Raw genomic sequence first — 15,620 nt, forward strand, 5'->3', positions numbered from 1 at the left:
GAGAAACGTGGTGTCCGCAGGGACCAGCTTGCGTGACCGAGCCCAGGCCCGGGAGGCGCCGCGGGAGGGGGGAGCTCGCTCGAGCTGCAGGAACTTGGCGCGGGAGCCCCTTTCCCCTGGTCCTGCCAGCGTGCACGGCACAGCGGCCGTGGAAACTGCCCGCGCCGGGACTTTAGGGGACAAATGTGCAGGGGCGGCAGGGAGCTGGGGCAAGTGCAGCAGAGGCCTAAGCTGGAGCGCTTAGGGCGGGCAGGCCGGCCTCACCCCGCGCTCTTCGGCGCGGCTGGCGCACCTAAGACCTGTCATCCCCCTCGCCCGCCCCCGCACGCCCGCACAGCTGCTGCCTGCCGAGCTCTCCGCGTACCTCGTANCCCTGCACATGGCCGGCTTGGTGGAAGTGGTTTGACTACCCCCTCCCAACTCAGGCTTACAGGAGCGTGTGCACTAGGTTGGCCCCTCTGGAGGGCCCCCACCCAAACAAGCCTCTGGATCAGGGCGTTGTGCCGCCCTGGGGTTTTCAAGCCTCACCCCCAAGGAAGGCCAATCTGGAGGAGGTACCTGCCACTCAAAGTACCACTGGGTATTCCAGCCCAGCCTCCAGAGCGAGGAAAGATGAAAGGGGAAGTTACTTGCCCCATTTAAAACTTTGTTGGTCACAACTTTGGTGGCTACTCCCTGCTTCCACCATCCCACATCGGATCTGTGTGCCGGCCTGTGGAGCCTGGCTCTGGGGCCGGTGGGAACGGAGGAGAGCTGGCTGGCGGAAGCTGACTGTGGAGGCCGCCGAGGCACGTGTGTGCAGGGGATCCCTGTTGGCAGTTGTGGCTGGGGGGAGGGGAGGTCTGGCTGGCTCCACCAGGGGGAGCCTGGCCTGATGGCGGCCTGGAGGTCTGGCCTCCTTGTCCCTGCAGCTTCAGGATTGAGGCTGGAGGCCTGGTGAAGGTGGAAGAACTGCAGTCCTGTGAAGTAAGCTGTCCTCCCTGGTGGGGCCCAGGCTGAGGAGAGGAAGCCACCTGCCTTGCTCCAGAACCTCCCAGGGATGATGTGGCACATGATCAGAGACATGTACACTTTTCACAGGTAGTCGGGTGGCTTCAGGACTAAGGAGAAAAAGAGAAACCTTCCCAGGTTGAGAATTTATGGGTCCTCATTTACTTACTGCTCTGGACAGTGAATAATAGGGGTGTAAACATTCAATTACTGTGATAAACCATCTCATTCCATGGCCCTGGCCCAGTCTCCATTCTAATTGGATCGGCCTCTGGCTGGTTACTCTGAGTAGCTCCTAGGGGACAAAACGGTGAAGGACCTAGAAGGTCCCTCCCCCTCCCCCCCCACCTCCATACAGCTTACTTTGGGACAGTCTTCCCACTGCCAGTATGGCTTTTCCAAGTGCCTGGCAAAACTCTCACCCTACTCTAGGAAAGGGTGCTCTGGAATGCCCATGGGGAAGAGAATTCGACTTTTCAATGTGGGATTTAAAAATAACCCAGTTGTTTAGCTCTGTGGGCTGCTGCTTGTAATAAATGGGGGAAAAAAGAAAAAGGAAAATATGCAGTTACAGATTCAGTTAAGGGCTTCCCATGGTTGCAGAATCCAGGCAAGGGCTGCACAGTAGAGCCAGGAGAAAAGAGGGGTGGAAGAGGGGGAGGGGCACATGGAGCACAGTGTCTTGGAAGGGGAATGGGCCCAGTCCAGGAATCAGGCCTTGATAGCCTTTCTCCTGCAGTTGGGTGTCCCAGAAGGAAACTTGGCTTACTGCAGAGTAGGGATGGTCACAAGCAGCTGGGAGATTCCTGCTGATCCTTTGAGGCCTGTTTCAAATGCCACTTCTTTTGAGATGCCTCAGCCCCCTTCTGAACACTCATTTCCGCCTTATGTAGTCATTTGTGTACATGTTGCACTGTGGTGCTCAAAACATAAACTCAGAGATAGAGTCTCTGTCCCTCCTTCAAACAGTTGCAGTGAGGAATCTGAAATGCAGAAAGTACGTTTCAGGATTACCCTAGCTTCTGCTCTACTGTGTGCTCCGTGTCTTTCTCACAGTGCTTGGCTTCCAGTAGGTGTTTAGTGTATGTTAGTTGAACAAATGAATGAAAGATCTCCATCCACAAAATGTGGACTTGCATGTGGTGGGCCCAGGAAGTCCTGCTGCTGGAACTCATAGTGCACCTTCGGTTTCAAAAGGGTTAGTCCGTGAGTGATTCAGGTGCTGGTGAACTCAGTTTCTTGGCCCTGCCCTACAGCTGGTCTTATGGCAGACAGAATGTGTCTGGTCGTCCTGACCCCAGGGGGACCTCAGGGTGAAAGAGGTGTAGTCTTCTGCCTGGGAATCTGCTAACCTGGGTATTTCCTTTGGCCAGGTCAGTTTGGCACCGTGTGTGTGTGTGTGTGTGTGTGTGTGCGCGCGCGTGCCCGCGCGAGTGCGTGCAGGAAACACAGCTACTGGTTGCATTCCGATGGAGGGGTTGCTCCTCCACAGTAGAGACTGCCTGTGTGGGGCTGAACTAAATAAACTGCACGCAGGTCTGGAGCTCGGTGGAGTGTGCTGAAATCCCCGCTTCTTACTTAAGGGAGCCGCATTTGCATTCGAAGCAACATTCAGGATACCCTGAGACTGTGAGCTCATTTCATGAATCAGAAGCATTACAGCATAATTTTGTGTTGGAAACGTCTATTTGGAATCCAGATCACCCTCCCTCCACCCCAAACATGCACACTTACAGGGGCGCTCACAGTCACACACCTGGGAGTGATGACAGTTAGTGGGGCATCAGTTCAGATTCCAGAGGCATCAGGCAAAACTTGTCCACACCCACTTCTGCCCCCATACTCAGAACACCATTCCTGGATGGCGTGGGGACAGTAACGCAGGCAGTGACTGTGAAGGAAGCCTGGCAAGTGCACAGGAAGGAGGACTGGGCAGACATGAATTCCTACTCCAGCTTCTTTACTTCCTGTGTGGCTTTGGACATTGCTTAATTTCCTGAGCCTCAGTTTCCTCACGTGTAAAATGAGGAGGATGATAGGGTTGATGTGAAGGTTAAACAAGACCATGCATGCAAAGCGCCTGGCACATAGTAGGTACTCAACAGATGATGGCTATCATTTCACTGGTTCCCCCCAAGTCCACTGTTTGCCTTTGGCTCCTCCCAGGGAGGAGGAAATGAAGTCTGTCCTGCCCGTGGTAGGAGACTCCACAGGCCACTGGGGTTTGTGTGAATGAAACTCATTATAAGTCCCTAGGCCGTGGGTATAGCTGTGTGATTCTTGCCCACCTAAACCGGCCCAGGTCCTGGTGCCTGTGTGTTTTTGCAAGGGATTCAGTCCCTGCAGCCCAGGGTTAAGGGCTCAGCTTCCCAGAGATCAGATGGTGCTCTGGGGAACCTACCCGCCCAGGCCTCAGGCTGAACTGCTCACGTGGGTGGGAGGAAGGCTGCTTTCTCAGCCCAGGAAAAAGTCCCCTTGTCTTTGCCTCACCTGAAGCCTCCCAGTGTGACCTCAGTGGAGGTTTGGGTGGAGCTGAGGGTGGGAGTTGTCCCTCTAAAGATTGCTTTGGCTCTTTCACCAATTNTCTTCCTGGAACAGAGCCCGGTGCTGTGGCCAGCTGGGGAAGGTGCTCCCTGTTCTCTCTGCCTTTCTCTCCAGCCGCAGGGAGCTCGCGGGTTATTTTTTCCAGGCAGTGCTGCTGCTTCCAGGAGTCTCAGGAAGGGGGGAGGGGAGCAACCAGGGCAAGATTTGTCCAGGCCAGAGCTTGAAGAGGGGGAAGTATACCAGGCTTGAAGCCAGAAGGGGGTTCCCTGTGAGGCTGCCGGACTTCTCTGGGGAAGTGGGGTCCAGAAAGGAAGGAAAATGGTGAGGGATTTTGAATCCCAGCCTTTTCCAGCAGTTGGGCAGGCAGAGGCCCAATCGAGCCTGCTGTTGCCAGAATTTGTCAGTTCCTTGAAGGGGAGGGCCCCAGAGCTCAGAAAGGAGCTCAGAATTGCTTAAGTGATAACTGGCACCCTGAGAGTGCCTGTATGGCTGGCTTTTCTCCCCCTTTCTCCCTTCTACCTCCTCCCGCCCTTCCCAGCCTTCTGGCGGCTCCTGGGAAGTGTACCTGACCGTGGCTCAGATCCTTCTCCCCACCCGATCATGCTCTGTCTGACCTTGCAAGCTGGCCCTGGGTCACTCTCCCAGGCTTCCCAGTTCCCGGGAGTCATCCCAGAGCCGGAAGGTACTTTGGGACACCTAGTCCAACTCTTTCCATTTGAAATGGGGAAGTACAGAGGCAGTGAATTCCTTGAGGTTCCCCTCCGTGCCCCCACTCTCACCTGGGGTTGGTAGGAAGAGGAGCTGCTCCAGCGTCCAGCCCCTGGCCCCTGCCCCTCCCAATTCAGAACGTGGGAGGGCTGCTTCAGTGCAGGAAGAGCCCAGAGGAGGAGTACTGTCTCTGCTCCTGGGTGTGGCTCAGTCCCCAGCTGGCTCCATAGTTATTTATTTGTCTGTGTGTATGTGTGTGTGTGTGTGTGTGTGTGCGCGCGCGCGTGCGCGTGTGTGTATGTGCGTGCATGTGTGCGTGTGTGTGTGTGTGTGTGTGTGTGTTTGAGTTCTGTGGTTGGGAGACTGGCTGAGTGAAAGCAGAAGTACCCCCCCTATGTCAACTATGTGGCGGGCAGATTGGACCTAATAGGGACTGTCAGGAGAGGAAGAAAGGGGGCAGAGGCCCCTCTGCACAGTGGCCGCTGTGCTCTTTTTGTCCCTGCATCAGTGCTTGCACACTTGAGCATAAACAGCCCCTCCATGTTGCTAGCAGCTGCCTTTCCTTGCTGGCTTTGGGCAGAAGAGGTGCCAAAAATAACCAGGCGGCACTTCCACTTGTGGGACATTCACTGTGGTCGCCTTGGGGCAGGCTGACTTGCTCTCTGCAGGCGTTCCTGCTCACTGGTCCTCTGGCCACCCCCTCCCCAGCTTCCTTCGGGTAATGGCACTTTCCCTTTTAATGCTCCTCTTAGCGGGAGCCCGGGAAGGTGGCAGTCCCCGCAGGCCCTGCTGGCACGGCTGAGCCCAGGGTAGGCCTGTGCTGGGTGTGCGCCTCCTGGGTCTCTGGCCCGATGTCCTACATGCCTGTAGAGCCCGACACTATTGCTGGGACCCGTCATCCCCTTATTCTGCTCTGGTTGGCCAGCCCTACGCCCAGCCAGCTGCGGAACTGAGAGTCAGACTATTCAGTTCCTCCTGAGGTGCTGAAGACCAACGGTGATGCTACTCCTGCCCAGCAGAGGGGAAAGGAAGGCACATTTATTGAGCCTTTACTTTGTGCTGGGCACTCCATGTATAGATTTGCCTCATTGAATCCCACAGTAACTATGAGGTGAAGATAGGATGCCCCTTTACTGACAGGAAACAGACCCACAGAGAGGCTGGTGATTGGAGAAGTCCAGACACGTTTGGTCAGACCCTAAAGCTCTCTTTTTTTACCACGCAGCTCACACTCTCCTGGGCTATTTTCCTGTGCAGAGGGAACCATGTTTTGACCCTTGGAATGAAGGGCTGATGGTAGGAATTCAGGCACCTTTAGACTGGTTGATTAGGAGAGATATTCTGGGCTGGGAAGGGTGGGGAAGACCCCTCTGAGGCTTCCCTCTCTGAACGCTTCACAGGGCAGTCAGAAGCCCAGCCTGAGCCACAAGGCCCTCCTGTGGAGGGCAGCAGGCACATGAGGGTCAGCTGGGGGGGGGAGGGGAGGGGAGGTTGCTGGGGGAGTCACTCATGCATGGGGGCAGGAGTAGAAGGGCTTAGTTTCGGCCTCCCTGAGACTTTCCAAGTGTCTCCTCCTCCCCAAACATCCCAGCCTCTGTAGTCAGTCCTGGGATCAGTTCTAGGACCATAGGCTGAGGGTAGGTGGGATCTTGGGTCTCCCTTCCTGGCTGCCAGGTCTGGCCCTGGGGTCCATCATTCCAGCTGGCTTGGCCCAGATCTCAGAGAACCTGGTTGGTGTGTACTTGGGGCTTGGGCTGGATGCTCTCCTGGTGCCTGGTGCCAAAGGCCTCTGGGTGTATTTCAGGAACAATAAAGAATAAATCAACACAGGAAAAAAGGCCCTGCAGCAGCTGCTCAAGAGACTGGAGAAACGCAAGGAATGTGTGAGCACTTGGCAGAGGCCCTGGATCTTGACCGGGGCCTGAGAAAGGGCGAGGCACTGACTGGATGGTTGGGCAAGTTAGGCAGGCAGCTCTGTGCCCACCTTGTAGTTCATCCAAGGGGCCCAGGCAGCCATGCTGACATCCCCTCTGCTGGCAGCAAGTTTTTGTGCTTCTTGGTCGCTAGCAGGTATTGGGGAGCCATATTGTCCCACTCTTTACTCCAAACCAGCAAGACACCCCCTCACTGCCTGTCCCAAACCACCCACTATGTCTTGGCTGCTTCTGGAGCTGACCACACAGGAGGCCCTGGGCTGATGAAGACACCACATCCCAGACCCTTCTGTTCTGCCTCCCTACCAAGGGGGATGTGAGCCAAACATCAAGGACCTGGCATTGCCAGGGAGTGCTGAGTGTAAGAACATCGACCTGGGAGGCCCTGACCACACCTCCACCCAAGCTACGTGTCCTTGAGCAAGTCACTTCACCTCTTAGGGCTTCAGTTTTATCGGTTATGAAATAGAGATTTGGACCAATGATCTTTGGAGTGGGTGGGCATTATCTGTCTCCCTTAATTAGGATGCGTAGTGAATAGCCCTTATTTAGAAATTCAGTTTCTTGAGAGGAAACCTTTCGGAGAGCTCTGTGCAGAGAGGTGGGTTGCTAGGGCTGGGGCTGATGCTCAATGGCCTGGGTGGGGGCCATTGACACTAGTAGGAACCCAATCATGGAGCTGACTTCACCCAGACTTCAGGGTGCCAGGGAAAGGGACAGGAGCCTGAGCCCCATTGGGACTTGGGGTGTCTAAGAAGCAGGGGAGAGTTAAGGCTTCATTTGTAAAAAGCTGTTTGTCAACTGCGGGTGTGGGGTTGGAGAGTATGGGAGGGGTGTGGCTTCCTCTTGAACGGAAAATGTTGAGCCTTCCACAGGTTGTTCCCTGTGGTGGTGATCACCAGTAGCCTCTTTATCTTCAAAGCCATCCACTTCCCAGGCCTCTCTCAGCCACCTTACCTGACCAGCTGTGCTTCTAGAACACCATGGTGGTTGTCAGGCCAGCTGGAGCTGCTCCTCCAGGGAGAAGTTGTGAGCAGTCCCGAGGCTGCTGCCATCTATCCCAGCCGCTAAGCAAGACTTTGAGCCTGAAGCCCTGGGGAGGAAGTTGGCAAAAAGGGCTGTAGGTTCCCGTCCCTGCCTTACCTCTATACTCCTGTGGCCCCAGGCAAGTGATTTGACCCCTTGGATCTTCAAGTTCCTCACTGAAAAGGGAGGAGACTGCTAATACCTACCTTGTGAAGGTGAAACTGTGTCATGGGTCTAAAGTGCTTAGCATCACGGTTGGCTCCCAGTGGCACCCTCAGGAAATGTTAGAGATGGCAATGGTGGTGAAGGAGAAAGCCTTATTTTTTGTGATGTTGGGATTTCGCCTTGGCTCCAAGCCTGCTCGGTGTCTTGCCAAAAGGTGTGGCCTGCCTAAGTGGAGGCACAAAGCACTGTTGTTGGGATTCTTGATTCTGGGCCCTGCTCTGCTTCTGGATGTGCATCTGCAGGCTAATTTTTTTCCTTCTCTGGGTTGCTTTGTGGAACGAGGAATTGGACTGAGTGAACACTGGCATCCCTTAATATTTGGAATCTGTTCAGCTTCCCCAGCTGGGCCCAGCTTTGCTGGTTGGCTCTGAAGAGAGGTACAAGCCACTTTTCTCCCTGTGGTATGGAGGCTTTTATTCCAGAGTGAGATCCTGCTAACCCCGCAGCTCCCAACTCACCTCTGCTTCCCCCCCAACCCTTACCTCAAAACCCCATGGGCTTCCAGGGGCTTTTACACATACCCCCCCTCCCCATCTTTCGAGGAGCCTGTTTCTGACAGAGTGGGGCAGGGATTATGTCTTGGTGGGGGTGTTCGATACTGTGCTCTACTTAGAAGCGCTCCCAGAAAAAGCAGCAGCTGGAAGGGAGCATGAGGAAGGGGGGAGGTGCCCACATGAGTGGGGTTCTCCTGTGTAGCATTCCTTCTGAGGCCCACAACAAGTGTGGAATTGGGATTTTTCTGGAAGAATAATGGGAAGATCAGGGACTTTGAAGGCTGACAACAGGGATTTGAATCTTGCTTCTGCCACCTTAACAGCAGAGCTGCGGTTTTCCTCTAGAATGGAGACAATCAGATGCCCAGATAGGAAGTTTGTAAGCATGGGTTCGGGTATGTCAAGGGTCTGGCATGGGGGAAGCTCTATAAATGTTTGCTTCCTTCTTTTGGATATTCTGTAGACGGGCAGGAGGAATGAGAATATTTGCCTGTGGCCTTTTTCCCTGGGAGAAACAGGCTGCATAACAAGCTGTTACAGCCCCACAGGCCTCACCCTCCCACAGCTGTTTTGATTCTGGGGTCAAGCTTGGGGTCAGGTTCAGTGTGTGTCCGGTGTGGGGGATGGGAGAAGGGCTACCCAGGCGTTTGCAAAAATCTGAGCTCTGTAGCTTCCTAGGACTGTGAAGAAGGTGTAGAGACCAAGGTCTGAGGGAGTGGCGGTTCTGGGCTGGGAGAGCTTGGCAAGTTAGTTATAACCTTCATTTCCTGTAACTTCCCCAAATTTCCTTCTGTTATTGATTTTTAGTCCTACCTCATTTTGATTGGAGAACACACTTGGTATGGTTTCAACTCTTTTAAATTTTATTGAGACTTGTTTTATAGCCTAATTTATTGATCTATCCTAGAGAATATTCCATGTGTTCTTGAGAAGAATGTGAATTCTGCTGTTGTTGGGTAGGATGTTCTGTAGATATCTGTTAGGTCTAGTTGCTTTATAGTGTTGAAGTCTTCTGTTTCCTGTCAGTCTTCTGTTTAGTTGTTCGGTCCATTATTCAAGGTGGAGTATTGAAGTCTGCAGCTGGTATCATTGAATTGTCTATTTCTCCCTTCCATGCTGACAGTTTTTGCTTCACGTATACTGGGGACTCTGTTGTTAGGTGCATATATGTTTATAATCGTAATGTCCTCTTGATGGATGGACCCTTTATTGTTATAAAATGCCCTTGTCTCTAGTAAGAATTGTTGTCTTAGAGTCTGTTAGCACAATGTTATCATGGCCAGTCCAGCTCCTTGGTTACTGTTTGCATGGTCTATCTTTTTTTTTTTTTTTTTTATTTTTTTTTTTTTTTTTGAGAGAGANCTGACACGGAGCTCAAAGCCATGAACTGCGAGATCATGACCTGAGCCAAAGTCGGACACTTAACCAACTGAGCCACCCAGGTGCCCCTGCATGGTCTCTCTATTAACTTCCAATTACTTTCAACCTGTTTGTGTCCTTGAATCTAAAGTGTTGTCTCTTGTAAACAGCATATAGTTGGATGGTGGTGTTTTTTGTTTTTTGTTTTTTTTACTATTTTCCCAACCTCTTCCTTTCAATTGGAGTGTTTAGTCTATTTACATTTAAAATAATTATTGATAAGGTCGGGTTTATGTCTGCCATTTTGCTATTGATTTCTGTTGTGCCTTTTGTTGGTTTGTTTCTCTGTTACTCCATTACTGTCCTCTTCTGTGTTAAATAGATATTTTTGCGTGTATCATTCCTCATATAAAATGAGACCAAGAAGAGCAAGATGTTGCCAGCAAAGCATTTAGTACCATTCCTGACAGATAGTAAGTGCTCAATAGACGTGGCATTCATCTGGGCCTCTGGTGCCGTAAGAGCCACGGTCAGCCCTAGGGCTAACTGAGAGCAAAGTCCACCCAGGGCTTCATGGGGCTCCTATCTCCTGGGCAGGGTATGGCCCTCTGGCAGTCAGCTCCTTTGGGGAGGGAGGAGCAGTGGGTCCTTGGAAACCACATTGCGCCCATCCCTGACCCTCTAGTCTTTCCCCTGCTCCAGCATTTGGGCACGATGTGGCCTGCTTATGAAGCACTGCAGATTTCTACCCACCAGTCCTCACCAGACCCAGAAACCCATCGCTTAGGGTAGGTTTGAGAACCACTACTTTCCATAGATGGGCAGCAGGGTGTGATAGAGATCTGGTTTGAAGTTGACCAGGTTTGAAGGCTTGGATTTGAATCCTGGCTCCTCATTTGTGTCCTTTGGCTGTGACCTGCAACAAGGTACTTTTCAGAGCCAACCTTTTCTCATTTTTCAGATGGGAATAGTGGTTACACAAGTAAGCAGTCCTCATACACATTGGGCACGTGGTCAGTGCTGGTGGCTAATATTTCATGTGTCAGTCGCTGTTTACAAAGGTGTTTTCTTGCCCTGTCCCCCCTGCCCCTCCCAAAGCTCCTAAGTTCCTCAAAGGCAGGAACCAGTGAGCCGCAGCTCCTGGACCAGACACCTGGTGATCTGACAACCAGCCCACTGTACTCTCCACTGGGCCACACTGCCTCCAGGCCCAGATCCCCGCAGTCTTGGTGCAGAAACAGGGAGAACTGAAGAAGCCGAATGGGACAGTGGTTACTGTGAATAAGAGCATGGAGATTCAGAAGGGGTGAGAACAGCGTGTGCCTGAGGCTGCCTGCAGGAGGTAGGCCTTGAAGGAAGGAAGATTGTCAGAGTGGAGGCAGGACTTCCAGGCTGAGGGAACAGCCCCGTCAAAGGCTCAGAGTTGGGGATCTCTCCCCAGGTCACATGTTCCCTGTATTTCTAGCTCCTGCATGAGCCACAGTGCATTATAATCAGTGTGTGTTTCTGTGTCTCCTCCATGAGACTGGGAGCTCCATGTGGGTAGGGACTGTGTCCCTTCTCCTGTGTCTCCCAGAGCCTGGAGGGCCGCATAGGTGTGTATGTGAGGAGGGTGGGGGAGGAAGAGTTGTTAACTAGGCAGGGTGAGGCCATGCTCCTGTGAGAGAGCTCCTCTGTGTCTTGGCCTGTCTTGGGCAGAGTCTGGCACTGGGGCTCAGGCACAGACTCCAGAGAGCTCTGCCCTATACCTGCTGGGGGCCCCGCCTTTCCAAAGGGGGGGGGGGGCTTGGAGCAGTCTGTAGTGGTGTGAGTCCCTTAGGCCATAGAGAAAGTTATAGGAGACCAAGGGCCCCACCCATCCCCCTGAGGCCCTTTCCAGAGGTTTAGCCATTTAAGGAGTTTGAGGGATATTTGCTGTATCTCTTCTGCCAGCTTTTACCTTAGTCCCCTGGGATTCCCAAATCCTATTGGAAGAGATTTTTCTGGGCTGCCTGTGATTATTTGTGGCCCTTGCCTGGGAGGGAGGCAGCCAGTCCCCTTAGTGTGGGCAAAGTCTGAGCCTGGGGGCTTGATCCTTTCCTGACTCTGCCTGGGACTCTTTGCTCCCCCACCACCTCCTTTATTATAAAACTGACCTGGTTATCCTGGTCTTCTCATGGACATCCTGGCTTCCTATGGGCTTCCTGAGGGCGTTTGCTGGAAGTGGAGGAGAGAGACAATAAAGGTAGATGCCTGAATGAAACCCTGAAAGTGGCTCAGAAGGCAAAGGATTCCCCTCTCACACATATCCCTTTAAAAGCATCTCACTGTTAGCATTTTTATGGTCATGGCTCAGACTGCTGCCAGCTCAAACCCTGGCCGAGCCTTCTGAGCCCGACCAGCTTGGTGGCTGAGATCTCTGGGACCCTATTGGCCTGGGCTTTGCATTTCAAAGCTGAAGTTGAATCCAGAGAAGTGCTAATCTGGGGATTCTGGATTGGGAATAGGCAGAGCATAGGGACTACTTTCTCATGCCCCCAGGGGAAGTGACACTTGTCAGAGGCAGGTCCTTATCCCTGTTGCTGGTGTCTCCTTCCTTACTGGTTTGCAGACTCCTTTATAAACAGGACTTACGCGTCCAGTGGTTTGGAGAAATGGGGCCCTTCAGCCTGGTGTGAACTTCCAGTTAGAGCAGGGCATACAGTATTGCAGATGATTACACTGTGTCCAAAGGGAAGGCTTATGTAGGGCCCGGGCAACTCCAGCTAGCCCAGCACGGCAGCTCCAGGCTGCTTACCTAGTCTGGTTGTAGCCACAGGCCCCAGAGTGTCTAGAGAGAACTTTCCAGGATACGAGTGTGGGCTGGAAGGCCAGCTGGGCCATGCTGGGCTCCTCTAAGAAGGGAGGGTTCCTCATCCCTTGGCATCCTAACCAGACACCTTCATGTCTTAAGCCCAGCCATGTGAGGGCACAAGGTAAACAGATCCACAGGCTCATGTCTCTCTGGCTGTGGTCTAGGCGACGGTGGGAAGAAAAATTGGATAGGGCAACAGAGGGACTGGCACTGTCCCAAGTTGACCCGTATGCGGTGTGGGGCAGCAAGTGACAGTCAAGGGGCAAGTAGCTTGTGGGCCGGCAATAAGAGAAGAATTTGTGTTCAGCTTAGTTGGAGAGGGCCTGAGGCGACTGATGGGATGGGGTGGGATGGGGTTAGGAGGCAGGACCTTTTCACTTCATCTCAGCATCAGGGGATCTCTGATGTGCATCAGGGAGAGAGCCTGGAAGTCAGGGCTGGGCAAGAGCCCAGGGTGGACGTGCGGGCCATGAATAGTGCCTCTGCCCCGGCAGAGCTCTGACTCACCTTGGGCGCAGTCTTGAATGAGTATCCCAAGAGGCAGACACAAGCCAAGTGCCAAGGTACAACAGTCTGCAAACTCCGCTCCATGGAGCTTGCAGTCTGCTAGGGACAAAGAAATAGAAATAGACACGGGTGCCTCGGTGGCTCAGTCGGTGAAGCGTCCGACTTCGGCTCAGGTCATGATCTCACGGTTCGTGGGTTCGAGCCCCGCGTCGGGCTCTGTGCTGACAGCTCGGAGTTGGGAGCCTGCTTCCAATTCTGTGTCTCCCTCTCTGTGACCCTCCCCCACTCATGCTCTGTTTGTCTCTGTCTCAAAAATAAATAAACACAAAAAATCAGAAAAGAAAAAGAAATAGAAATAGACACCTGGAATTCAGTGTTTTGAGTGTTGGGGGGAGGGATGTTAGGAGGTGTTGTGGGCTCATAGTGAAGCTCCTGGCTAAGCCTTGGGGTGAGGGAGGACTTCCCAGAGGAAGCAGTGTCTCAGACCTGAAGGGCGAATAGGACCTGGCCAGATGAAAGGGTGGAAGGTGTCCTAGGCAGAGGTGCTGCCTGGCCAGAGACCTGGAAGCAAAGCAGGAACAGCACGGAATGACGGCTCAAGCATGGCAGGTTGAGAGCTGGCAGAAGCCAAAGTCTGCAAGACTCGTGGGCAGGATAGGGAGTTTAGACTTTGTCCTAAGATTCCTAAGATAGCCTGTCTGGTGCTCTGGGAACTGGCTGGCCTAGGGATTTGGAGCCTTGTTAGATGCCATATTTAGGTCGATTTTGCCTTGGTTAGGGATGCGTGAGCTCTGACTCCCCATCTTCCTAGTGCTGAGTTTGTGGGGTGGGAAGTGGCCCCGGTTGTAAGAGCAGAAGCTAGGAGCTTTAGCAGTAAGGGTCAGCAGGGTCATTCTAGTCAACTCTGATCTCCAGGTCAGAGCTGAGCCCCTGCAGCTGCTGGGACCAAGCTAGTCCTGGCCTGTGTAAGCTTGACTCACAATGGTCTTCTCTCAGATGGCCGTACGCAATATCTCTAGCTTGGGAGGGGCCCTGGTCCCCTCAGTGGGCATGTGGCAGGGCTGCCTGAGGGCACTTGGGGAGCTGTATGTGTTCTCGTTGCCCTCCCTGGAAGGTATGGTGTCACCATCAGCACAGAAGTCCCAGAGGCCTTTCCAGCACCTTCTCTCATGTGTCTGCAAAACACATATGTGGGTTTAGCACTGTTTCCTTTTCTTGGTGCGCATTGCTTTCTTCTATAGAGAGAAAGTGCTTTCCACCACAGATCTTCCTGAAAGCCTCATGGGTCCCTAGTCACTGATATCAGACGCTTGCCTTGTCTTCTGTCCAGGGGTATCACAGGGTCTGGTCAGGGATTGGTTGCAACAGTGCAGTGCCCAGCGGAAAGCAGAGTGAATAGAGCTGGGACAGACAATCAGACTGATAAGAGTGGGTTGCACTGTCTGGGGCCCCTTGGTAACTGTGGGTTTCCTTTTGCAGTGTTCCTGTATCTGCTGTTAGAGACCCTGCAGCCAGTCCCAGGGTGAGCTGCCTACAGAAGTTACACCCTCTTCCCTGCACCCTCAGAGAATTGGCCCACAGGTCAGCAGCCTTTGGAAAAGATGGCTTCCTTCCTCTTCCTCACTGTGAGGAAGGCCAGGCCTACTTCCACCTGCAGAACAGAGAAGTGGGGCTGGGCCACAAGAAATGAGAGGAAGTGGCTCAGCCTTGTCCAGGATTGCAGGCTGTGATGTACACATAGGGTACAAGAGCTGGGAGCCCTACCAGCAGCAACTAGACCTGAGGCAGGGGTGAGCTTGCAGGGGCTGGAGAGCCCAGGCCCAGAGGGCTGGGCTGACGTGGCCAGAGTGGTCTCAGAGTGGAGGTTAAAATAACAATGCCTCATGCTTAGGCTTCATGCTGACTTACAGTGCCCTTGTGGGAACTGAACATAATGCAAAGTGCTTAGGACAGGCCTGGCACAGGTGCATTATCATCATCATCATCATCATCATCATTATTGTACTATCACCACTCCTCCTCCTCCTCCTCCTCTACTACTACTAGTACTATTACTTAGGGTCCTGCTGCCTTGGTGTGTCCTCTCCCCTCCTTCCTCTAAGGTTCCCAGGCATCTTTCACTCTTCTCCTCATCACCCCAGATAATGACCTTTCTTCTCTGTGGGTCTCGGGTCTGGGTCTCTGTGCTCTTGGCACTTAGTCTTCTGGTAGGGATGACAGAAAGGACTCTGTTCCCACTCTGCAGAAGCTTCTGGGGTGATTCAGTCTTCCAGAATTTGCCCCCTTGGTTGCTTCTAAGCAAGTTCCCTGCCTAACTTTAGAAACCTACTGTGGTGTCCTGAGTGATGGTCCTTCTTGACACGCAGGGTGGAAGATGGGAGGCAGACCAGCCTGACCAAACAGCTGCTGGTGAGCCAGCTGGGGCCCAGGGCAGGAGCAGCCCTGCCATGGAGCTCCATTCACAGACTCTGCCTCCATCTCACCCGACCCAGTGTGCAGAGCTCACCCTCCCCCAGGCTCTGAGTGGCCGTCCCTCGCGCCTGGGGCCCGGGTACCTCCACAAGGTGCACATCTACCATGTGCACCCAGGCTCGCCTGGCATGTGGGCCTAGTCCCCAAGCCCGTGCTATGGCTCAAAGGCAAGAGGGCTGTGACTGGGGTAGGAGGGCAGTCTGTGCGTAGAGGGGCAGGGGACACACAAGTGCATGTGAGCACCTGAGGGGTTCTCAGGTCCCCTGGAGGCACGTGGACCTGCCGGCTCCCCCTGGGTGCCCTCCCCTCAGCCACATTCTTCCTTCCTCTGTCTCACTTCCACAGACACATACTTATTGTTTGCTCGTGCTGATTGGCGGGGCAGAGCCTGACTCCCATAGCTAGGATAGTCCCAGCCTGCAGCTTAACCATGGTGCCCACGGCTGTTATTTTCATTGTGGTGGTGGTGGTGGGGGGGGGTTAGGTCTCTGCCTTTAATTGGGTTGGCTGTCAGGGAATGAGAGTTTA

The 15,620-nt window shown here is 53.4% G+C and overlaps 1 protein-coding gene across 3 annotated transcripts in view; it reads left to right on the forward strand.

Annotated features, from left to right (window-relative positions):
- The window catches only part of MIDEAS (mitotic deacetylase associated SANT domain protein), a 45,274-nt gene that overhangs the window by 4,291 nt on the left and 25,363 nt on the right, over window positions 1–15,620 (forward strand). The window contains exon 2 of one of the 3 annotated variants that reach the window (XM_077750620.1): window positions 14,100–14,142. The exons of 1 other annotated variant lie outside the window; for it this stretch is intronic. The gene's annotated coding sequence lies outside the window, so the exon portion shown is untranslated. Of the gene's footprint in view, window positions 1–14,099; window positions 14,202–15,620 lie in introns of those variants that run through there. One more of the 3 variants, XM_077750619.1, reaches the window with a different exon arrangement.

Source organism: Crocuta crocuta, unplaced genomic scaffold (assembly GCF_008692635.1).
Source record: "Crocuta crocuta isolate KB4526 unplaced genomic scaffold, BGI_CrCroc_1.0 scaffold186, whole genome shotgun sequence".
Taxonomy (NCBI): Eukaryota; Metazoa; Chordata; class Mammalia; order Carnivora; family Hyaenidae; genus Crocuta; species Crocuta crocuta.